Genomic DNA, 25,351 nt, shown 5'->3' with positions numbered 1-25,351 from the left:
TACTGCAAACCTCAGGCTGAAGATGCCATTAGTTAAAGTACTTGGGAAGTGGGCATTTTAGCTATAAAGCCAAAGACATTCTTCAAAAATCTTGGACTGTCCTTGTCACCTCAGTGATACTGTAAGAACGCATGTACAGCATACACTGAGTTTTTTTTTAAATAACAATCTGCCGCCTTCATTTTTAGGGTCAGGGTTATATTACAATTAGCTAATTGATGATGACTTGATGATGACTTGAAGTGATGACTTCTGACTTTGATTTTGGTCCATGTGAGTAATGATCAAGCTACTTTTGCCTAAATCACATTTCTGAACAGGCCATCAGTAATTTAGACTTAGAAAATGGTACATCTGCATGATTAGTGATATGTTAGAAATCACACTTTTACATTTATTTGTTTAACAGATGCTTTTCACAAAGCAACATCCAATGAACTCCATGTAGTGTTATCAGCCCACACATCTTATTCACCGCGGTGACTTACACTGCTAGATACACACTGCTTACAATGGGTCACTCATCCATACATCAGTGGAACACACTCTCTCTGTAACTCACACACTATGGGGGAACCTGAACAGTATGTCTTTGGACTGTGGGAGGAAACCAGAGCACTCCGAGGAAACCCACACAGACATGGGGAGAACATGCAAACTCCACACATACTGAGCAGGGATCGAACCCATGTCCTCTCGCACCACCCAGGCGCTGTGAGACAGCAGCGCTACTCACTGAAGAAGAACATATGAATCCTGTTACAACTGATTTCAAAATTCATTATGGACCTTTTTCTTCCATATGCACGTTGTCCTATTTACAATGAAAAAAAGAGACCTTAATGAATACGTGCACAGTTGCTTATAAGTTCATTTGTTGCATTTAAAATGCTGCATACATAACTTCATATAGTTATCTGAAAGTAGACATGTTCTTCCATAACAAAACAACGTTTGCATCTGCTCAAGGATTGTTCGCAGCAATCGCTATGGACATTTCATTAATATAACTAGCTTTTTACATGTTATAGTTTCTTTGGAGAATGTCATTTATGTGGGAAAGTGAGACTAAGAGCATCTGTTGAGATGCATAATAGTGTGATAACGAATGTCACTGGAGGTGAGCACATTTCAGGCTGAACATTTTTAATCGCTGTAAAGAGGGAGCTGCCCCCTGTGACTGAGGAATGAGGTGTGATAATTATGGGCACTTAGGTTTAAAGCTGTGTGCTCTTCTCTTGTCAGAAAAGACTTGCTTTGGAGGGGTTTTAAAGAGACAAGTATTCCTGTATGTTTTCTTCAGCAAAACAGACAGACTCTTCTAATTAATATGCATAGGTCCCAACTCCCATTTAATAAACCATTTTCCATTAATTCCTAACACTGCCAGGGCATGGGGCATGTGATGGGCGGAAAACTTCTTCCCACACATTACCGTCCTCCTGCGGTAGAGGGGAAGGCATATGGTTTAATGTGGTGACTTCATGATTATCTGACTGCCTGTCATGGAAATTAATGAGCCTGCATGTACATTCTGCACCAGCAGTTACATATAACTTCATACCTTCAGAAACCCATTACTCTTCATATGATAAATGCACTATATCATCCACAACTGAAAGATGAACTCTTTGCGGTTTCTGTCAGATGAAATTTGTTTCTTCTAAATTAAAATAAACTTGTTTCATTCAACAATTATGTAAATAGTATTGTGCAATGCAGTACACATACTGTATTGTAGCTTTGTTTTATTATCTTTATTTCCTTCTTTATAATCCCTCTCAAGCATTTAACAAAGAAAAAACTTATAAATCCACATACAATATAAAGCACTGCTAAGTAAGCATGTGCTTACTCTTTATTGTTTCCTGTGCCAGGTTATTACATTAAATATTTTCCAAAATATATCATGCAAATTTCCTAGATCAATTGCAGCCACACCAGCTCCTGTCACCACCAAAAGAACATTGTATACTTGTAATATATATATTTTTACATGACATTTTTTATACCCCCTTCACAGATGATGAAATGTGGTATCAAAGAAAACTTGTGTGAGTTTAAGTGCAGCTATATTAGCTACAGAAAAGATTGGAAGGGCCAGCTTTTACATTTAATTTGTTTCATTCAAATTTCTTTCAAATTCATTAAATTCTTAAACATTTTCCATTCGGTTTTTTTAAGGTAAAGCTAAAACAGTGCCAAGAAGTTTAAATTATTTTTACTACAGTATTTTAAAAGCAACATTTTTGTGTTTTGTAATAGTCTCGAGTATATAAAACATTTTATTAATGAGTCTGTTTTGGCAATAAGACTTGCCAAAGACTAAATTAAACAGCAGGTTTCTGCACATTTACAATTTAGAAAAGAAGATTAAGTGGGAGAATTTTATGAACTGAGACCACTTTATGATGGGATCGCTGAATAAGAAGCAAAGAGCAGAGAATGAAGTCACGAGATATGTCAGCTGCAAGGTCTGGATTCATCAAAGTTTTCTGTCAAACTTGTGGATGGTTGGTCAGTTCCTAAATTGGTCACCTCTGCCAGAAAGAAATGAGAACAATTATGTTTTGATTATTTTTAGAGAAACAAAATTGGAAAGATTGCTATATAAAACTCAGTTTTAGTTATTAAGCAGAAAAATCAAATTTAATTTAAATAGCACATACTGTAAACTATTACATTTGTTATGATGTGTTCTGGCATGCTTAGTAAGGCAAACGATAGTCCCTATTTTGGAATGTGAGCTACAGTTTATACATGTTATGTCTAAATGGAAGTTGTACAAATATTAGATAGTGTTCATTCAAAGTGTTAGTTATGCAATCCTAAACAGGATGCTTTATGTTGTATTTCAATAACCCATGAAATACCTAAATGGCTTTTATATGAGGAATAACAGTGCATATATAGTTCAATTTCATCAATTTCATCCTCATAAAGGGGATTTAGGCTGGATTTGGAGTTTACAGATCTATAGATTAAGGTCACTATCACAAGCATTTATCTCTGATATCAACTTATGAAACATGAAGGACAAAAGTGATCTTGTATTATCAAACTCTTCTAAAACATTAAATGTTTGTCACTGAAACATTCAGCAAATATAACTATGTTTCATTCTCATGCAATGGTAATAGCAAGTATTCATGGACTGTGTGATGGATGATAAAATTCTGATCATTCGTCCATAAGACCTCATTGGCAGCTGCCCTCAAGTGATATGAAGCACATGCAGAAAAACTGCTTTAATTGCATATGTGTGTTTGAGCTAAAGTCCATGAATTAATTTGAGTATGTCCCTGAGCATTCTGTTATTCATTATGATGAATTCATTGTGTAAAAGAGATGTTCAGTATAATAACTCAGCAGTTATTTTTTATTTAAATTACTTTCATAAATAGTTCAGAATTAAAAATACTCGTAAACATGACCACACATGAAATAAAAAGAAAATGAGACTTTGCAGAATGAACTGGTAGTAAGGAATCCTTTTTATATATAATGCACTTTTATCTTTTAGTAATAATTAAAAATCTGATGACAGGCCAATTCCTGAAGATGAAATTATTTAGAAATCTATCCTCATTGGGAAACGGCCTTTGCTGTTTGATATTAAGTACGCTGTAGACGAAGCAGGCATTTCACCATCTGCTCTGCATATTACTGATGTAATTGAAGTCACCTCATTCTTGAAATACTTGTGCCCTTAAAATTGCATCTACGATTTTTACTGCAAAAACCACAAACAGCACCAATTGTCTTTATTTTCTGGAAATCTGTAACCGTAATTCAAACCATAAGAATTTTAGATGCATAATTTGTATATCATTCAAATTCATAGATAAGCCGCATGCTATATTTTGCCTGTGTTGTTGACTTCTATGATTCAGATGCTCCCTTCTGATTTGAGCGTAAGCATTCATCCTACCAACTACTATTGTGTGCATGTTAAATCTCTTTTGATCAATGCTGATTCCTCCCACATGGATGATCATGACTCATTACCTCATGGGTTAAAGCACATTTATTGTAAATCTGAGATTTGCTTCAGAGAGGCGAAGTGGGCTGTAATCACAGTAGGAGAGAATCCAAAAAGGGATATTAGAACCTCAGAAATTAGGTTTTGCTAAGTTTAAGTCATTTATTGTAATATGATATCAACTGCAGCATTGGAACAGTGTAATTTGTCTGGATGATGTGAAGTTCTCTTCATAGCCAGGTATCCCAAGGATCAGTGTTTGACCAAGATTGCTAAATTACCTTACAAGCCCTACCATCTTCTAATTTTTATGTCAGCCTCTAAGAACGTATAGGGCGGTTCAATGACTTAGCTTATAAAAGATTTTTGTTTTAAAGCTTGGTACAGTTTCAGGAAATAATATGCTGCACGGGGAAACAGTACTAAAAAGAAAAATGAAGAGCAAACATCTGCAAAAAACTTTAACTGGGGGAAAGAGAAGAGAATGAGAGAATCTTAGAGAATAAAATACAAATGTATGTACTCATCAGAATACTTCCAGCAGCTATTTTAATACCCTTGACTGCTGTGAATACAAATGTGTTTCTCCTCATTTGCTCTTTTGCTTTAGCTGAATGAACATGTCTCTCAAAAGGGTTCTGGTGGCAAACAATTTGGACTCAAAGGACCCTTGCTTTTCCCTGGTACACACACACACTGCTTGTCCCAAGCAGGGTTGTGGTGAGCCGGAGCCTCACCTAGCGGCACAGGGTGCAGGGCGGGAGGGGGAGGGGACACACCCAGGACGGGACACCAGTCTGTTGGAGGGCACCCCAAGGAGAGCTTGAACCCCAGACCCACCAGAGAGCAGGACCAGGCCAAACCCACTGTGCCACCGCACCCCCCAACATCTCATACTAATAAACTAATATTATACATACTATGGTACATGGCACAAATCCTTTTGTGGTATGAAGAAGCTAGTATGTAGTATTAAAGGGTTCACAAAGGAGTATGAGGCTATACCACTTTAACTGTTTATTTGAACAATGAAAATTTTTATTTCCGTACAATTATTGAGAAGTATGTAATCAAATATTCCTTCGGATTTGTTTATATTTGACTGATATGATGTTAATGTTGAGATGGCTAAGAAATGAAACCAGGGCACTATCAAGAGAAGATACATTTTAGAAACTGAGTAATCAGAATCAGATCAGAATGAGCTTTATTGCCAAATATGTTCACACATACAAGGAATTTGACTTGGTGATAGAAACTTCCACAGCACAGACAGAATGACAGTGACAAGACACAGATGAGAAGATAGAATATGTGAATAAAGGATAAAAAATATATTAAAAATATAAAGTACACAATATACAAAAAAGTCACTAGACATATGTATGCACAGGTATGTTCTATACAAATGCAAGGGAATGTGAGTAAGAGATATGGTGTGATAAATAGATATAATTATAAATGTAATTAGCATTGTGTATTGCACTGGTTTACTCTCCAGGAGGGATTTAGCTGTTCATGAGGTAGATGGCCTGAGGAAAGAAACTTTTCTTGTGCCTGGCTGTCCTGGTGCTCGGTGCTCTGTAGCGCCGGCCAGATGGCAAGGGTTCGAAGAGGAAGCGGCCTGGATGTGAGGGGTCTAGAATGATTTTGCTAGCCCTTTTACTGACTCTGGACGAGTGCAGTTCTTGGAGAGCTGGGGGGGATGTGCCGATGATTCTTCCAGCAGTCCGAACTATCTGCTGTAGTCTTCTGATGTCTGATTTCGTAGCTGAGCCGAACCAGACGGTTATAGAGGTGCAGAGGACAGACTCGATGACTGTGGAGTAGAACTGCATCAGTAGCTCCTGTGGCAGGTTGAACTTCCTCAGCTGGCGAAGGAAGTACAACCTCTGCTAGGCCTTCTTCACAATGGAGTCTATGTGGAGCTCCTACTTCAGGTCCTGTGAGATGGTGGTGCCCAGGAACCTGAATGACTCCACTGTTGCCACAGTGCTGTTCATGATGGTGAGTGGGGATAATGCTGGGGTGTTTCTTCTAAAGTCCACAATCATCTCCATTGTTTTGAGGGTGCTCAGCTCCAGGTTGTTGTGACGGCACCAGACAGCCAGCTCTTTCACCTCCTGTAATTTTAGTGTGATTGCGATTGAACATAAATTTATTTCTCTAATAAGAATGGAGATACATTGTTTTCTTCAATGTCCATTATATTTTCATCCATCTGATTATTCCTTGTTTGCATTTGCTTTAAGTAAGGAATTCATTGGTTCTGCAGAATCTTCTGGCACATTTAAAAATTCTAGTATTTCAAGCTGCATAAAAAAGTATTTCACTGCTTTTTTTCTGCAGTTTTCAAAGGTGTTATGCATGACCTCACTCTGAGAACACAAAATAATACATGTAATTTAAAAAATACTTTTGCACACAAGGTCAGTCATCAATCAACCAGAAGAACAGAACCATGTTATTTATTTGTTTATGTTTTTGTTATTTAGCTGTCACCTTTCTCCAAGGTAAATTAAAATCTTAGCTTGTATGCTAAGCTGCTTACAATTATTTATCCTTTTATATGACTGTGGTGATTCAAATCCTTTGCATTGTGAGTCTTCAGCTCTAACTACTACGCCACCTATTAGTTTGTCAATAATTGTAAATACTACATTTTAGAAGTTTGCTGTTGGCAAATACTTTAATTTAAGAGCTCTGTTCCAGTTTAAGTGACCTGAACTAATATTCTTCACGAATTCAGCAGAGATTGGAGATATAATTGTGTGACACATACCAATTTGCACAGAAGGGCTAGTCATTGACACCCATTTGAAACCATTGCTACCCAGGAATATAGCTGTGGAAACAGAGTACGCTGCAGTAAATAGGATACCCGGACCAACCAGTTCTGTGGACACACATCTCTCTTTTAACTGTTATAACATGTACAGTGCTCCTGTTGTTCATCGACATAAAATGGTGTTTTCGTCTCATTTGGCGACCGACATATCCCATTCAAGACCTTTTCAAATATCACAATATTACTGTGGAATAGTACTTTTGGTATATCTTGTAAATGAAAGAAAAGCATTGTTGCTGGTCGGTCTCATTACTTGGGCATGTTGTACTAATACACAAATTTCCGCAAAAAAAATCCCTCAGAGCTGTTGAATCTCTTTCAGCATTTCAGAAGCATCTCAAAATGCAAATCTTTTGGACTGCCTTCTGTCCTGATTTCCTTTTTTTATTTCTCACCTTTGTGATTCTGTAGACAGCTACTTGTGTAGTGTGCTCTGGGAAACACAGGGCCATCACTGTGCTAAATTGTCATTTTGTTGGTCTCTAGTCAAACGATACGTGACAAAAAGCAGAGTGGAGGTATTCCAGGACAGGGGGGCGATGTTGCCTGTCAAGCACTCTGGCAGTGATTCAGAGCTGAACACATGCAGGTTAAAACAGCAGTCTGATACTCTTCACAAAACATGCAAGTTGTCATGAACTGCTTCCTTTCAGTGTGATAATCTCTTTTTAGTTTTTCTCTTACACCACTGTCACATTGTGTAGCTGTTCATATATAAGTGCATATGTCAGGATGTATATTGAGCTACATAAGAAGTTAGGACTGTTGTCTCAGTCATGGAAAAGTTGCTGGTTTGAGTACCACTCCTGGTGCAAGCTGCCCTTACGGTTAGGGAAATTCACACACAGTATCTTAACAAAAGTAATAATAATTCTTTTAATTTTATTATCTACAAATAAGGGGGGTGCGGTGGCGCAGTGGGTTGGACCACAGTCCTGCTCTCCGGTGGGTCTGGGGTTCGAGTCCCGCTTGGGGTGCCTTGTGACGGACTGGCGTCCCGTCCTGGGTGTGTCCCCTTCCCCCTCCGGCCTTACGCCCTGTGTTGCCGGGTAGGCTCCGGTTCCCCGCGACCCTGTATAGGGCAAGCGGTTCTGAAAATGTGTGTGTGTATCTACAAATAGCTTAAATGCAGACAAAAATGTGGGTTGGGCCCTTAAGTCAATTCAAAAAAATGCATCGGATTCAATAAAGTATTTCCAAACATACAGAATTTTCTTGTAACGTGTACAAAACGTTTATTAACCCAAAACAGACAAGACTCAACTAATCAAATACTGCCAGTGGATAAAACCGAACCTGACAAAGCTGTTTTTATTTGTTGATGCTGTATTGACGCAACAAAATGACATGAAATTCTAAAGGTGATTTTGATTATGAAAATTTAAAAAAATGCATTAAGTAAAACATCTGTATGAAAGTTACTTGCATGCTAGTTTTTCATTTCAAGAGTTGGATGTTTCATGTTGTAAGGACAGTAGCATCAAGGACAGGTAGTAGGATGAGTACAGAGGCTTGGTGAAGGACTGTTGAATGGTGCAGACTGAACAACTGCAGCAAAACACTGGAAAAACAGAAGAAATGGTGGTGGACTTCAGGGGGTCAAAGGTTCCAGCTTGTCCAGTGGCGATTGATAGAGAGGGGGTGAGGTGGGGGTTGTAGGAACGTACAAGCACCTCAGGCTGCTTTTAGCCAACAGGCTGAAGGGGACTAGCAACACTGATGCTCTGTACAAGAACGGTCAGAACCATCTTTACTTTCCAAGAAGACTCCGCTCTTTTGGAATATGCAGGTCACAGTTGAAGCAGGTGCAGAATTCTTTGCAGTTGTATGCTGGAAAAATTGCATTTCTACAGGCAATACCAGTAGAATGAGTAAACTAAGTCGTAAGGTTGCCTCGGATGTGGGAACTTTAAAAACTTTTCTTTAAGTTTACTTTAAAAACTGTCTAAAAAGCTCCAGTTTTTTCAGTGAGCCTTTTTACCAAACATCCACTGCTTCCAAACACCATTTGCAACTGGCTTGGTAGCCCCTTTCAGTAGTGTAGAGTTTGTCTGAGAAAGGAGTTGTCAGCCTGGATCAGGCTGAAGATGACGGTGTGATTCGCTGTGAAAGTGAGCTAAGAGGTCCAGGTTGTCTCCTGAAGAATCCCACCCTGGTCTTATCACTCCAGCCTTTTCTTAGTGGCCTACACTGCTCCTGTCAGATAGTAAAACACCACGTTTTCTACAATTTCCTATCAAATGAGACCAAATATCTCTAGGAAGCTGAACCACAAAGTAAAGCCAGGGCATAAAAAGAACGGAGAAAATCAGCATTGCATCTCATAATTTATTCACCGCAGGGTGCTTCCCTTCAATCAACTATTACTCATTTAAGCAAGGTTACCAGGAAGGAATTGCTCCGAGCTGTCATCTTTTTCATTCAAACTACATGCCCTGCTGTGAAGAGGTTACTGTTTAGCCCATAAGTGACACAAAGCTTAAAAATCAACATTCAAGAAATCTTGTTATTCTCCTTCTTCGGCCATTTTTACTGTCATATCATAAAAATTTTCAAAACAGCAACAGGGTACAGCGTTCTAGCATGCCAAGTATCATATAAACATCTATAACCGTTTACTTTTCTGGTATTTCATATTAATTTATAAACCTCATTCGTATTTTTAAAATTGAGAGCTGTATAATTAACAGGCATCACGCTGTTTCAGTCGCTCCTCCACTATACTGAACTGTGCCAAACATACTAATTCCAACAAATGCCCCGTGACCCTGCATAACTAAATCTAATAAAGCTGTAGGAGTTATTTGGAGAAATTCCCAATTGTCAGGTCATTAAAAATGACACCAAACCACCTCTTTAATGTACACGAGGAATCAGTTGGCAGTTCACTGCTGGACATGCCTCTTGAGGTAGAATCTGTTCAGAGCAAACAAAACTTTGAAACCAAACATTTACATTTATTATTTACTAATTCAGCAGACACTTTTCCAAAACTTCATGCAGCTGACATTTTTCCAAAGCAATATACAGTTCAAAGTAAACAAAATTGTATTTCATCACAGGTGAAGAGCATTAAATGCAGACATGGGATTGTCAAAGCACAGCAGCTGCATCTCGAACCGAGTATAATAGGAAATACAAAGGGGTTTGTGACAGATGGTGTGATGCAGATGGTGTGATTCTTCATTATACTCATTAAAAGTCACAATGAATGAAATGACAAGTTGGAAAGGTAAGAGCTGTTCCATTAAATGGTACACTTACTCTATTTTCAGTTGGTTTAGTCTCATTAAGAGAACAACACACACACACACACACACATTTTCAGAACCGCTTGTCCCTTACGGGGTCATGGGGAACCGGAGCCTACCCGGCAACACAGGGCGTAAGGCCAGAGGGGGAAGGGGACACACCCAGGACGGGACGCCAGTCCGCCGCAAGGCACCCCAAGCGGGACTTGAACCCCAGACCCACCGGAGAGCAGGACTGCGGTCCAACCCACTGCGCCACCGCACCCCCTAAGAGAACAACAATATTCCTTCAAAAGATTTTTTTATAAAATACACACACACACACACACACACACACACACACACACACACACACACATTTTCGGAACCGCTTGTCCCATACAGGGTCATGGGGAACCGGAGCCAACCCGGTAACACAGGGCGGAAGGCCGGAGGGGGAGGGGACGCCAGTCCGTCGCAAGGCACCCCAAGCGGGACTCAAACCCCAGACCCACCCCAGACCCACCCCAGAGCAGGACTGCAGTCCAACCCACTGCACCACCACACCCCCTCTTCTTTTTATAAAATAGTACTTGCACAAACATGAAAATACCACCATATGAATATTTTAACTGGATGTGGAATAGGCCCTCTCTCTCATGCTAAAAGGCCCATGTTGAAAATCATCTACTGAACAGTTCTCTAAACATAGCACTGCTTGACCAACACCTCCCACCAATGTCATTTGTTGGACAGAATGTCAAAGACAGTGGGAATCACGTTTATCATTGTAATTAAAGATGACACCAGTGGGATGCATTTGTCACCTGGTCTATTTGAGGATGGAGAGGCAGGTATTTGGACTCGTTTGCCAGTCGGCTGGCACCACACTGGGAATTCAGAGTAGTAGTGAAGCTGTCATGAAACAGGTAATGGCCTTCAGCACAGCAGATGAATCAGTTGATGCAGGGACTGAAGGGAAATTGACTTTCACAGCTTAGCATCACCCTTGGAGCTGTTCATGTGTGAGAGTGGAAGGTCACTGATTTGATCCTAATGACTACTCATTAATTTTCACTTGATGCAGTCTTTACATTTTGACCATGTCTATGGCCAACCTGGCCATTATTAATCCTTCCACCTATTCTTTTACATAATGTGACAAGATCTGTTTCAGCATAATTCTTTGTACACATTGGAGTACTTATGAATAGGATCACATATGAAATAAACCAGTCAAAACTGCTGAGACTGATGTGTTCCCATAATTCTAGTGCTGAGGACTCACAACCATGAAATAATCATGAGAGGTTTCATGGCCTGCATCATTTGTACTTCTGCACCTTTCCTCCTCTTCTTTTACCAGTGGAAACATTTTGTCCATCTGTTATGTGTGCTTAATGGCTGGAGAGATCTGCCAGCAGATATAAAAAATATATTTACGATACGTATTTATCATCTTAAAACTTAAGAACTTGGTGCTATGTGTTCTGTAAAATGTATTCTATGTCCTGACTTTTTCAACAGTATTGAGTCAGAGTTTATTTTATTCCAGAAAAATTGATCATTTGCAGGTGTCTATAGAAAGTCTTCTGGTGTCAAGACTCTGATTATCTTGTTTGAGCCTTAGACTTGCTGGCTGATGCTCTGAATGCTGTAAGCAGAATTCCGAGGTTCAGTACTGTTGCTCCTAAATAACCTTGGCATACTCAGCATGACATGGGGATCCATTACAGACCACAGCACCGGTGAAGATAAACTGTAAAAGAACTCACGAAGACTTAAGTAGCCACTTAGGGACACAAGGAAGGAAACAGACTGTGCATTAATCCATATTTTAACATTTGATCTTCTGTGAAGTTCTGCGCAGTTAGTGCAGGTAACCCAACCACTCATCCTGTAGACCTTCTGAAGACTGAGGTCTTGAAAAAGAGAAGCTCTCAGCAAAGAATTATGCCCCCCCCCCCCATTTCATTCTTTGTGCAAGTGGACATAGAATCAGTTCTATGCTATACAGTAATAAACAGTTTTGGCATGTCTGTAGTCCCATTTGCTTTACAACACAGTGAAAGAATATTAGGTCCTCTTTTTATCTCATTATTGTTTTTGCAGAGAACATTGAAATGCCCCAGTGCTAATTTATTGATGTTATTGGTTTTGGAGAGAGTGGGATGACAGGGAATTTAGATAGCTTTACTCTGTTTAAATCGTTTGCCAAAAATGAAAAGCAGTTAAAATGTGTCAATAGCGTATCCAGGACTTTGCACATCTGTGGCTGTGCTACTGGATACGTTGCTTTATACGTATCGAAATGGATTAAACCTGACAAGGTAAACAGCAAGGCGGCATCCTGGTCAGATGCAGCAGAGGCAGCAGGGCAGCCCATATTATTTATTGTCAGCTTCCATTGTTCTTCCTTATTTATCTGGCCATCCTTTGGCAGGCAGCCTTTATCCAGAGCAATTTACAACTTATATAGAATATGAATGGTGCATTAGCCAGGAAGACGTAGCGAGCGTTTAAGTAGCACAAGCTCTAAAAGCTGAGTGGCACAATGTCTGCAAGATTGGTCAATATCAGCAGTGTCAGCTCCTCTTCCCAGAATGCACACATACATTTAACAATTAAGTGCAAGCGATAGCGCTTCCCTAGCTACGTGCCCTGGTAGCAAGATGTTTTAGCCCAGCCAAACTTGATCTCATACCCATTAGGGGGACATGATGCAGGCTGCAGAGAGAAATGCTGATGGATGCTGTAATACTTTTATGTTCAACAAGCACAACCCGTCGGTTTCGTCTAAGCTACATGTGGAAGTAAGGCATTGGACTGCCTGGAAGCTTAGTTTCAGATCATCTTAAAACAGTCTTCTTGGTTCAAAATTATCTCAAGGTCAAAGTTAAGATTTTTGTTCATAAAGACAATGACAAAGATGATGATGTCAATGATTATGACAATGATAAAGGCGATGCCATCTTTCTCAAAGGAGGATATTCTACATGGAGTTTTCTAGAATTCCTTATTACTGAGTGGAATAACTGCAAACTGTAAAAGCCATGGAAGCCATGAAAGGAAATATAATTAACAGACTTTGTTTCATGGACACAGGACCCCTATACATGAAGTGGGAAGCAACCACACAGTTGTAGTCACTGCTGAAAATACAACATACGGAAATTTTTGTCCCCTCTGCGTTCTTTATGTCCATCCTCCTGCAGGATTTGTTGAGCTCTGCAGCTCATTTTTTTTAATTTTTCCTATCATATGTTAGCATAACAACAAAGAACAGGTCAACTATTCAGGACAACTTTATACTTAAACAGCTTTTCAATGGCGAATCAGTAGGGAATGAATGTGCCCAAGAAACTTTAACCTCAAAAGCAGCAACTTTAAATTTAGATTGAAATTTAAATCTTGTTTTTCACTTTAATCCCAAGTTAGATGATGGCTACTGAGAAGAGGTCTTTTCCTGTCTTCCACTTTAATGTAAGGGGCCAGTCTTTGACTGACATCAACTGTCCAGGGATGGAACAAAGGAAGTACAAGATGAAGAGGATCATTCTATGTATATTGCCCATTATGTTAAAGTCTGACAGAGTCAAGAATAGTTTTAACATTCAGATGTTGCACTGGAGAAAAAAAAACTGTCACTTGCACTGGGCAGAAATATAATAGAACTGCATAGTTCTTCACATGTCTCAGGACATATTTGTTAACACAAAATACTATTTAATGACAATAGAAAAATAGCAGTGATTGCAAGAAGTAATCATTACTCTTTTTACTAGTTACCAATGGTTACCAACACTAAAATTGCTAGTATTCAAAAGCTCTTTTCATTCCAGGACTTCTTTCTTAATTTTTTCAAATGTCTTGAGCTGCAGTCAGTCTCTTAAATCTATTGCCTTCTTTTCCTCCATCCACAACTCCCAGTGTAACAATCTTCCAGTGCATGCAAATAGGGCCGTTTCAGCTCAGGATCAGCGACAGATTGCAGGCTGCTTACCAAAACCCAATTTCATTTTCTTAACATTGTGTTTTGATTACTTCTTAGAACAAAGCATAATCAGAATAAATGAAACTCTGCATTAGTTTCTTACTCCTGAATCAGAATTAAGCCTGATCCAACATTAGCATGCATGCTTTTTTAATTTCTTGTGCCCATTTGAGTTTTAATCAAAACAGATAAAGTTCTCAGAGTGTTAAAATTATTAATATTAAACACCTTGTTTATGCACTTCTGTTGCTAATTTTCCACAGTATTAACAAAAAATATGTTCCTATGTTCCATTACAAATGTTTGCTTTATTAATCTTCATGTTCAGTGATTCCCCATTCTAAACAGAAAGCCTACTTTGCAATCTTGCAGCATCCTGATCCAATTTAATTTTGCAATTTACATTGTCACCTGGACCTGCAATTTTATTTAATTCATGCTTGAAATAATTGGCAATACAAAAAGTAATACAAAACAGTTTGATAACACTAACCACTGTTACAGAATCATTCACAAAGAGTTATGTTGTGCACCAGGACTTCTCTGACTTTTGTTTTTCCTATTAATATGATATTATTGGAGCAATCCAATACAAAGACCACAGCATAGGAAGATACTGAGAATTTTCGGTGAAAATTCCTACTTCCTACATATTGAGCTGTACTCGGGGACACAGATCAGCAGCCACATTTGCCATAGCCATGATGACACAGTGATGGATGCTTGAGCCATGTTTGACATTGCACATTATACCTTGTTGGGCCAATTCTGCAAGCCAGACAAGCCCATGTCATCGAGCCTCAAAAAAGTTTCTCCTCCATTCAGGAGCCCTCGAGCTGAGCCGAAGCATCATGGTGCACTAATCCAACTGGAAAGAGTGGCATGAAATGTCCTTAATCTTGAACAATTTCACTTTGTCCACCTAGCAGATTCAATCAACCACAATGGGGAACAGTCTGAAGTTGTATTAAGGTGCATTTTCATGTCTTCTTTTAAAGCACAGAAAACCTAGTTGTTTTCATTAGATACTTATGCTGGTGTAAATTTGAATTTCCTCAGCATGTTTGTGAACACAGACTCAGGCTGTAAATGTTTATGCTTATGTCTGATTTAATTACTGAGCAATAAATTTCAGTCTGATGTTCTGAGCGGGGTGTGGTGGTGCAGTGGGTTGGCCCACAGTCCTGCTCTCCGGTGGGTCTGGGGTTTGAGTCCCGCTGGGGGTGCCTTGTGACGGACTGGCGTCCCGTCCTGGGTGTGTCCCCTCCCCCTCCGGCCTTACGCCCTGTGTTACCGGGTAGGCTCCAGTTCCCTGCGACCCCGTATGGGACAAGCGGTTCTGAAAATGTGTGTGTGTTCTGAGACTGTTAACACAACCATGGAGCTGCTATAATGTCTACTATGCTATACATGTACATATTTTGTTTTAGCTTATTGTAAATGACTATCAGTATTTTGGATTGATGTACGCACACATTTTTCAAATTAATTTTATGTCATATTTCATGTCTAAGTTGTTATAGGCCAAAAAAAAACAAACGGACACATGCAAAGATTTCATTCTCAGAATCACAACAAACATTCTTCAGCCAGGACCCTTTAAACTGGTATCCATGACAAACTGATTATACATTTTGAAACCGTAAAATTTGCTGCAGTAATTTTATCACAATTTTGAGCCTTTATTGAATCATAAGGTTTTGTGCAAGTCTGCACCTTACTGATCAATGAAGTAACTCTACAATGTTTGCTTTTGTCAAAAAAGCAGTAGGACCATACCTGTAATAAAGGGATTGTATTGGGGCAGCAGATATTGCAGTGGTTAGAGCTACTGCTGTTGGGTCTAAAGGGTGCAGGTTCAATTCCCACCTCCAGCTGTCATACCCTTGCGCAAGGTACTTACCCTTAGAAATGCTCCAGTAAAAAAAAAAAAAAAACAACCCAACTGTGTAAATGGATACATAATTGTATCTTAACATTGTAAGTTGCTTTGGAGAATAGTCTCAGCTAAATGAATAAATGTAAATATTGCAGCCAATATGCCATCGCTGGAATCCCCACTAAAGGTAGACTGAAGAACTTCAGTGAAGTGCTGATGTTGCAAGTTATGAAAAATGCTGGCAATGTAGCAAATAAGAAGTGACTCCATCTCAGGTGGCTTTTCCATATTCTCTGTCAATCAACAATTCTAAGACATCAGAGACAGTGGAGCTGCTAGCTCTCTGACAGCTCTGTACAAACCTACCTTGTCTATGTTAAAAAGCATGAGTGCCATTCCTTCAGGTGTAATCACCTGCGTTGCAGATGTCTGAGATTCTGAGTCCACTCTGGTCTGGTCCACATAAAGTGCTCGACTTTGACCGCATGTTCACTTGTCAAACTAAAGAAAGTCCAGTATTCAAAAGCTGAGCATTTCGATTTTTTGAAACTGGCCCCATTTTTAAAAAATTTTTCTCTGTATTATTTTTGGTATAGATATACACAGATGTTTTAAAAGGAAAAGGCATTTTTCAAAAGGTTATACAGATTACATTTAATGAAAGACCTCAAAAAAGGCATTCTATAACCTTTATGTGTGGCCAGTTTTACTGAATTTATGACCTTTTAAATTGTCTGTCATTTTCCTCTGTGCCCCTGGCTTTTGATGGCTATTTCAGATATGTTCTATGCTAGTACTCTACCCAAAAGGCCAACTGCTTGCTCTGCAAAACTATTCAGACTTTTTTACACATTTTTCTGTAATGGTTGCACAAAATATTCTGTCGCACAGATCTAAGAGGACCCATTTTTTTAACTTTACTGGTCACACATGTAGCAATAGACCTATATAAGTTTATGTTGTGTAATATTGTATAGTCCGTCCACCTCTAACAATGCCTATGCACATATTGTAATTTCATTTCTAATATCACTTGCCAGTTTCGCTCCTGTCAATAAACTCAGCCTTCGTCTGATCACGTTCATCAGTGTAGCTCTATTGGAATATTCTGTCAAAAGTAAGCAATATTTCTGCAGTGGCTCACAAAAATATGTATCTGCTAGACCAAACCCATCAGCATAGTAATTCAGTGGAGATGACAAAACCAGTGGCACTTTGCCTCAGAAGAGAATTACCTAAAGAGGCTAAAGAGGCCCATACACCTCATAATGAATAATTTAGAGCTGTATGAAAAGCAAGCAGTAAGATTGACTTGAACATGTTCCTCAGAGAGGAGCAATTTTCATGTTCACAAAGTGACTCCATCGTACCACTAGCGTGGATTTCGATAATATTCTAATATGGTGATCACAGCTCTACTTCCACCATCTACTTTTTGCTTATGCCTTTGCTTACATACAGTACCAAAAGTAAACTTGTAACCTCTACTCATCTCCTAGGTTTTTCTTACCGTTTCCTTCCCATCTTCCTTGTCTCCTTTCCTTTCCTTTCTTTTCCTTTTCCGACTGCCTCTGTTTTCTACCCCCACAAACTGACAACATGAGCCTTAGGTACCACTGATTTTTTTTACAAAAAAAGCACATTAAGCTATCAATTACAGGTGTACCGCTGGCTGAACCCATTTCTTTCAGTCTGGTCATGTACATTTTAAAATAGCTGGACAGTTTTCCTCCCATAGCATCATTATGCCAGACTACCATTTATTCAAAATAGATTTATCTCAACTATTGACAAGATTGATACTTTAGAAAAAACATATTTTCATGTATTTATGTTCATATACAGTATGACATTTGTTAACAGATTCAGTAATTTGTGGTGCTGAGCAGTGAGCAGAACGAGGACAGACTAAGAAGGTTATAACTAAATGAGCATTTGCCTGCTGTAGGACAGAATGTGAAAATGGTACAGATTACCATGTTAAGCTCCTCTGTCGACTCTTTTGTCTAGAGACACTTTTCCATTAAAACAGATTTAGCTTTGAAATGTTTTCCAAGGTCAGACACCATTTTAGTATTATTCTTGCTAATTTATTTATTCACTGTGAACTGTTACAGGGCAGGTTTCACATTATCAGACACAAGGTTGTTGTTAGAGGGAAAATTGAGTTTAAGGACTCATCCATTGCACGTTATGAATTTAACAGGCTGAGAGAAAAAGTGTGCTGTATTATATACTCTTGTCAGCATTCTGAGAGCTTAACAAACTCTGTTCATCAGTTTATCTTAAAAGGTTAAATGTACCAGTGTTTGTATTAGACAATATCAAGGATTTTAAGAGTTCCAAGATGTCAGCTGTGTCTTGTGTCACCTCTACTGTCTGTATCTTAACAGTTAGTATTATCTGACATCTGTTTTCCACAAATAATCCAATAAATGTGAACATATAATATTTACATTACGTATCACTGTCAGTCGCTTTCCTTCTGATTCTACTCAGTTATGCCTTGGATCACTGCATTGTTGTGCGGTGCTATTTTGGGGAAATTCTGCACTACATTTTTAAAAATGTGTCATGGATTAAAAGAAGCATATTTTATTGACAACTAGTTCAATGCTCTGCGGTGTTATTGAACAGCATTTGTGCACTGGTGGTGTAAAAGGTTTGGTCAAACTAGAGGACTGAAGTTTTGTCCTTGACACCTGGTGGAGCCTCCTGGCAAGCAGTAGGATTATCTTTCTGAGTCCTTAAGGAACTAATCAAACTTTTGCTTTAACTCAGTCATGATATCAGGGTTGTACTGAATTCTCAAATGGCTGGATGAGCATTACTAAATTCACAGGCTCCAAAAATGTGCAGAGGTTACAACCAAGCAATAAGAATGTGGCCATGGTATCGGAGATCCAGCAGCCGTGTCACTGGAGTTTTTGCTGCACCTTAGAAGGAAAAAATAAAAATGTAACTTAATCTGACTTTTTAATTCATGCACAACACTTATGAGTGCTCAGATTGCTCATGATCATTGCTTTACTGAAATTTAAATATTTATCTTTATTATTCTTTTATATTTACATGTACACTGAGTCGTCATGTTGCAAACATTCAAGTCAGAAAAATGTCAAAGATACACACAAACTGTGCCTTGTGCACTATGCTTCAAGTATGATCTATGGACCATTGCAATCCTGCACTGGACTAGTGGCTGAGAAAAATTTTAAAACATATATAAAAGTGTTACAGTGATGTTTAAAATTTTTATTATAGCTTTATTTAAATTGTTAAATAGAAAAAATGAACCTGTGAGTAAATCAAGGGACGTGAGTATTGTCTTGACTTTTACAGATAGTAAAGTGTTAAAAGTGACTTCGGATTAACAAACAAATCGAGTTATGAACGGACTTCTGTTCTCATTTGTGTTTGCATGTTGAGGATGCAGGAAGGAGTCCAGTCTGGTTTCACATGTGGGTTCTCTTATTCATTCTGGCTAAATGCCTTCTGTGCTAAAATGATTTTACAGAGACTTCCTCCATTAGAACAGGCTTCTTGAATTAGCTGAGTATATTTCCGCTGTTGTTTTTTTTTTTTTTTTTTTTTTTCAGCACTTCCTGACCATCTGCTCTATCCAGGTGACTGCTGGGTTTGTCCACTTACTGTTGCTCAGCTTGTAAATCCACAGAAATCAGTCACAACAGAAATTCACCCAATCTATGAGTAGGACTGTTAGGAGCATTTCCGTGCTTATTCACATCACCTGTGTGCCCTCATTCCCTGACCTCTGCTACGGGTACGAGGGATCAGTGGCTTCCCCTGCTGGTGACACTGTGAACTTTCACACTTTGGCTCACGTCAGCATAAAATGCATTATTCACTCAGCCTCGCCCACTGGACAACTTCATGTGCTCTTCGCAATGCATTAAAGAACAAGTCAGTCAAAGTAGAACAGAGTATAATGGTTCTAACAATGTTTGTTTTCAGAAAAAGTCATTTTCTTTACTGCACATTGTTTCGTTTTGCAGTTCTAAGTAACAGTCTTCTAGTTTTTCAGATAGAGACCCACTTCTCACAAATCATCAAGTACACATCAAATATATGGTATCATGTATCTGTCTCCCAGCATGCTTTTGGAGGTCTGACATTTTCACCAGGCCACTGAATTAAAATGGAATTATATAAAAATTTCACTTAGATGGAGACAGGGATCTCTAGTGAGAACATAAGGAACATGATAAACATGGGAAAAGAAGTGAATATTAATCCTGCAGTACAATCTCTTCATAATTCCTTGTTTTAAGTTGCTTTTTTGAAGTGCGTTTACAAATTGTTTCCTTTCTTTGATGAGGTCAGTAGGCTCCTCAGCATGAATAAAGTCTTGAAAGTCCACTACCCAGGTGATTGATGCACTGTCCAGTATGACAAAATGCTTTTGTTTGACTGTGGAGGCATCTGAACTGTTTAGTTTACATTTTCTCTTAGTTTCGCTGTATTCTTACATCCTGCATTTCAACTTCTATTCTCGAAACTGTCAAAATAATACTATTCAAATAATAATATTCACTAATTATAATATTCTTCTCTGTCTGTGCCAGTTCAGCCATTCATCTTTGAGATTTACAAATGAATCAGTAGAAAATGAATTTTCAGCGTATAACTGTTGGCACTTGAGCTATCTCTATCTAAACAGGCAGCATGGCGGCACTGTGAGTATTGCTGCTGTCTCACAGCGCCTGGGTGGTGCAAGAGGACTTGGGTTTGATCCCCACTCAATCTGTGTGGAGTTTGCATGTTCTCCCTGTGTCTGCATGGGTTTCCTGTGGGTGCTCTGGTTCCCTCCCACAGTCTGAAAACATGGGGTTCAGATTCCCCCATAGTGTGTGAGTGACAGAGAGAGAGTGTGTTCCACTAATGTATGGATGTGTGATCCATTGTAAGTAATGTATCTAGTAGTGTAAATCACTTTGAAGGTGTGTTGGTTAATAACACTACATAGAGTTCATTGGCAGTTGCTTTGGAGAAAAGCATCTGCTAAATAAGTAAATGTAAATGGTCTGACCCCTAGAAAGACTGTGAGTGCATGTCCCAGGACACAGTGAGTAACAGTGGAACCTGAGAAAAACATGCAGAAAAAACTCCCCATAATGAAAGACAAACTTTCCCTCTTCTTTCAACTGGTAAAAGAAGAAAAAAAAGGATTTTTTTTTTTCATTTGATGCTACAGTGCTCATACAATGACATTGTCATAGATTTTCCTTATGTTCCATTTATACATACATTACTTACAAAGGTAAAACAAATTTTCTACAATGGTTGCAAAACACTCAGCTTTTTAATATGGGTTTTTTGTAAAAATAATGTTATGGGTCTCATTATTATGGTGCCTCACCCCACTATTTTCCCCCGAAGTGCCCCCAGTAGTTGCACACCCACACTTCACATTATTCCCATAATGCAACTATTTACATTAAGCACACACTCCCTCCTAAAACAGTAACGCAGGGTCGTTACATTATGTTGTTGATATCAGAATTGTCACAATTATTTACACTCTTTGCTTTTAGTGATACATTTTCACAAGGGTGTAGAGTTATTTCTGAATAAAAAGCATTTCTGAAAATTAAATCAGTCATATGTTCATTCGAGACATCCCGTCATTGGTAATCTGTAATTTTTGAATCCTTGCTTTGTACTGAGCATTGGAAACAGTATGAACAGAACATCTGCATTTTACCAAACTTGACACCAAAGAATTGTGTGAAAAGGAGGTGACTTCATATTCAACAAAAACACAAAGGTGCAGAAAGAGTAAGCAGACTTCAGCTCCCTTCACCTAGTTTAACAGGCGTATTGTTTTTGGATTTTTTTGTAGATTTGGAAATTGTCTCTACAATGTAGGTAAGCACTCAAATTACCATTATGATACACACACACACACACACACTGGGACAAGCAGCTAGGTCCCAAGATTTCACATAGGTTTAATAACAGTGACAAAAACAATTCCACCAGCATAAACTTGACTTGAATGGCATTACAAGGGCAATGTCTGAGGTGTAGCGGACCTGAGAACCACACTTCCCATCAGCTCTCTATCCCTCTTTAATGGATTCGATATGTAATCACTGTTCACTGATTCTTTTTTCTTTACTTCTCTTGCTACAAGCAGACAGCTAAGCTTTCTCTACCAGTGATGCCCCTTAATTGTTTCTGCAGCACATTGTTTGTTTTGCAAGGTTAGTGACTGATGACCCCTGAAAGAGCCCAAAGTATTAATCATGAGATAATTGGATGGGTGTTAAGATGGGCCAGGGCAACACTCTGTTACCTGGGATCTAATTAGGTGTCCTGTGGTGTTTTGTCTCTCCTCTCCTCCTGCCCTGCTTGCCATAAAGACAGAGACTATGCACCAATGGGCGGGGGGGGGCAGCTGGGGGCCCTGAGCCCAGGACCGGAAATGCCGACAGGTCTTTATGATGAATTCTTTAATTAGCTCTTATGACAGGATGTGAACAGTTAGCAATAGTGTGGACAGTTGCATGGCTTCTTCTATGCCTACATCTGGAACATTTAACATCTCAGCCCTAGTTGTAGAAACATATTCACGGGGTTATTACAGTCCAGAGATCAGTGCCACAGTTTTTAAACTCAGAGGTTTCTAGCTTGTTTTGCAATAACCTCACTCCTCAAAGTCATGTGAGTAACATAAAGCTAATATATAAATACAGTATATGTACGTACATATGTATGTATGTATATACATATTATATAAATATGTGGATTATGTATATATTTGTAAGTTGCTTTGGAGAAAAGTGTCAGCTAAATGAATTAATGTAAATGTAATATCTGAGCTTCAGCTACAAAGTTTTCAAAATTCTAGCCTCCCCCTGCCTCAAGATCATTTGTTCCTGAACAAACTCTCATAAATCCAAGATGTGCTGACTACTAGCAGAAATTTTTGGGTTCCAGAGTGACAAAATTGGCACCAGTTTACCCAAAAATATCATCACCAAGTTAAGATGGACACAGTGACATCAACAGATTATTAACATTAAACATAACACTTTATTTATAACAAAACAACGAGACAAACTTTATTACTCTGTATAACTGTCCACCTGCCCCAATTCAGCCCTTTCGTAGCTATCCTGCACAGTACACTTATCAAATGAAACATACATCCATATGATAGTCATTGTCAATCAGTCAATTCCATCTTTAATGCAAAAAAAAAAAACAAACTGATTAGTAAAAACAAGAGAAATCAATGAAAACAATACAAATGAATTGACACTCACCAAAATAAGTTGATATATCTTGGATAATTAAAATGGGAGCTATGATACTGATTAGGGGTCATAATTACGAAGATTAGAACAGGTGATACTAGCAAATAGCAAACAAGGAGTAATGAAGGTAGAGAACTTAATGCAACATAAACCAATCTATAGCTGTGAATAAGAGCACTGCTCTCCCACCACTCATCTGTCGGGAGGTAAGCAAAACCGGAATGGGGAATGACTCTTGTTTCTTTAAAAAAAAAAAAAAAAAAAGGTGATTAAATGCATATCGCAATGGGAATAAATTTCTTTTGCTGTGCAAGCGCTCCTGACGTGGACAATGGTACAATAAATAAAGAGGAGAGGCAGATATTACCTTAAGGAGAGTATGTTGCATGAGAAGCAGTATTGGAATGCTGTGTTGGAAGGGCTGAAAGGTGAAAGATGAAGTCAGACTGGTCATGAGCATGCCAGAAGGTGCCAGGTTTACACAGTGACTTAAAAGTTCAAGTGCCTTTGTCAGATGAATTCCATTTTATTCTAAGCCACTCAGGTGGCCTTTGCATAATTTTTCCCCAACATAACTTGTTTGTTTGCATTCCACTTTTAAAAGAACGTGAAGTCACCTTGAAGAAGGGTTTCTGCAAACCAGCATGACAGATCACACACACACACACACACACACACACACACACACACACACACACACACACACACACACACACACACACACTGTTTGAAGCCACTTGTCCCAAGTGGGGTTGCGGTGAACCAGAGCCTAACCCGGCAACACAGGGCGCAGGGCTGGAGGGAGAGGGGACACACCCAGGATGGGACGCCAGTCCATCACAAGGCACCCCAAGCAGGACTCCAGACCCACTAGAGAGCGGGACCCGACAAACCCGCTTTGCCACCGTATCCCCATGCATGTCAGATCATGGACTTGAAATGTCATAACTTTACAATTACTAGCCAGTGTCAGGAGATGAGAATCCACCCGACTCAGGGACCTTGAGAAGAAAGGGATGAGTGCTGACGAACTATACCTTGACATGCAACTGGCCACCCTGACTGCCTCTCTTTCCACACTCCTGACTGAAAAAGGCCTTTGAGATTCCAAGATGGGACTGCTGCTGAGTCAAGAAGCAGTATCTTATTCTGACCCCCCATAGTAGGTCAGGCCTTTTCCCAAGCGAGATGAAGAATTTCTCTTTGATTTAATATTCATTCTGTGATTTCTAGCTACACTCACACCTGTTGCTGTGTTCATTAGCAAAGGTTATCTGTTTTCTGTAATCCAGTGAGATGCTCGGCTCATTACTGGAGGAATATCTTTTCATCTATCTATATTACAGATTTGGATTTCTTGTAAGAGCTTTAGTCTCATCCAAGTATCACTATGTTTTTTAATGGGATTACATGAATGATTTTTTTTACATGTGGGTTAATCACTGAAATAAATCATATGCGCTACCACTTGATCGAGGTGAATGCTGAATACGTCACTGAACCTTTAAGGGGAAACTTAAGGCTTTGTTGCAATTTTGAAGGTCTGCTTTATTCTGCTTCTTTAACATTTATTTCAAGGATGTTTACTGAGTAGATAGTTTCACCTCCTGTCTTTGTGTTGAACAAACGTTTTAAACTGGGGGAATAAATATAAAAATTTAAATGTCTAAATCACTGATTACACAAACATTTCCTGACAGCTTGTCAAAGGTTCAACATATTTTTTTTGATTATGTACATTCACTTTTTTCTCACTAAGATGTCTTGTAATATTTAACTATGAATGAATATTTAAACTGCAGGTTGTGTTTTTCTGACTTTGCAAACATATGTTATGAGTTGATGCTTTTGCTTAAAATATGTTTGTTAGCATTATGTTTTTTTTTTTATGATCACTGGAAATTGTTGATATGTTTGTCAAAATGGTATTTTCAAAATGCATTTTTTGAAATATATGAAATGCCATTATTTTTGTGGCATTAATTTCATTATGGAGGTGCAGTGGCACAGTGTGTTTGGCTGGGTCCTGCTCTCTGGTGGGTCTGGGGTTCGAGTCCCTCTTGGGGTGCTTTGCGAGGGACTGGCATCTTGTCCTGGGTGTGTTCCCTCCAGCTTTGCACCCTTTGTTGCCGGGT

General features: G+C 38.9%; 1 protein-coding gene across 1 annotated transcript in view; it reads left to right on the top strand.

Annotated features, from left to right (window-relative positions):
• atp10b (ATPase phospholipid transporting 10B) overlaps positions 1 to 25,351 on the top strand; it is a 67,051-nt gene that overhangs the window by 7,334 nt on the left and 34,366 nt on the right. The window lies entirely within an intron of this gene.

This window comes from Scleropages formosus, chromosome 13, assembly GCF_900964775.1.
Source record: "Scleropages formosus chromosome 13, fSclFor1.1, whole genome shotgun sequence".
Classification (NCBI taxonomy): Eukaryota; Metazoa; Chordata; class Actinopteri; order Osteoglossiformes; family Osteoglossidae; genus Scleropages; species Scleropages formosus.
The sequence above is the reverse complement of the archived record's forward strand: the minus strand, read 5'-3'. Positions and strand labels throughout refer to the sequence as shown.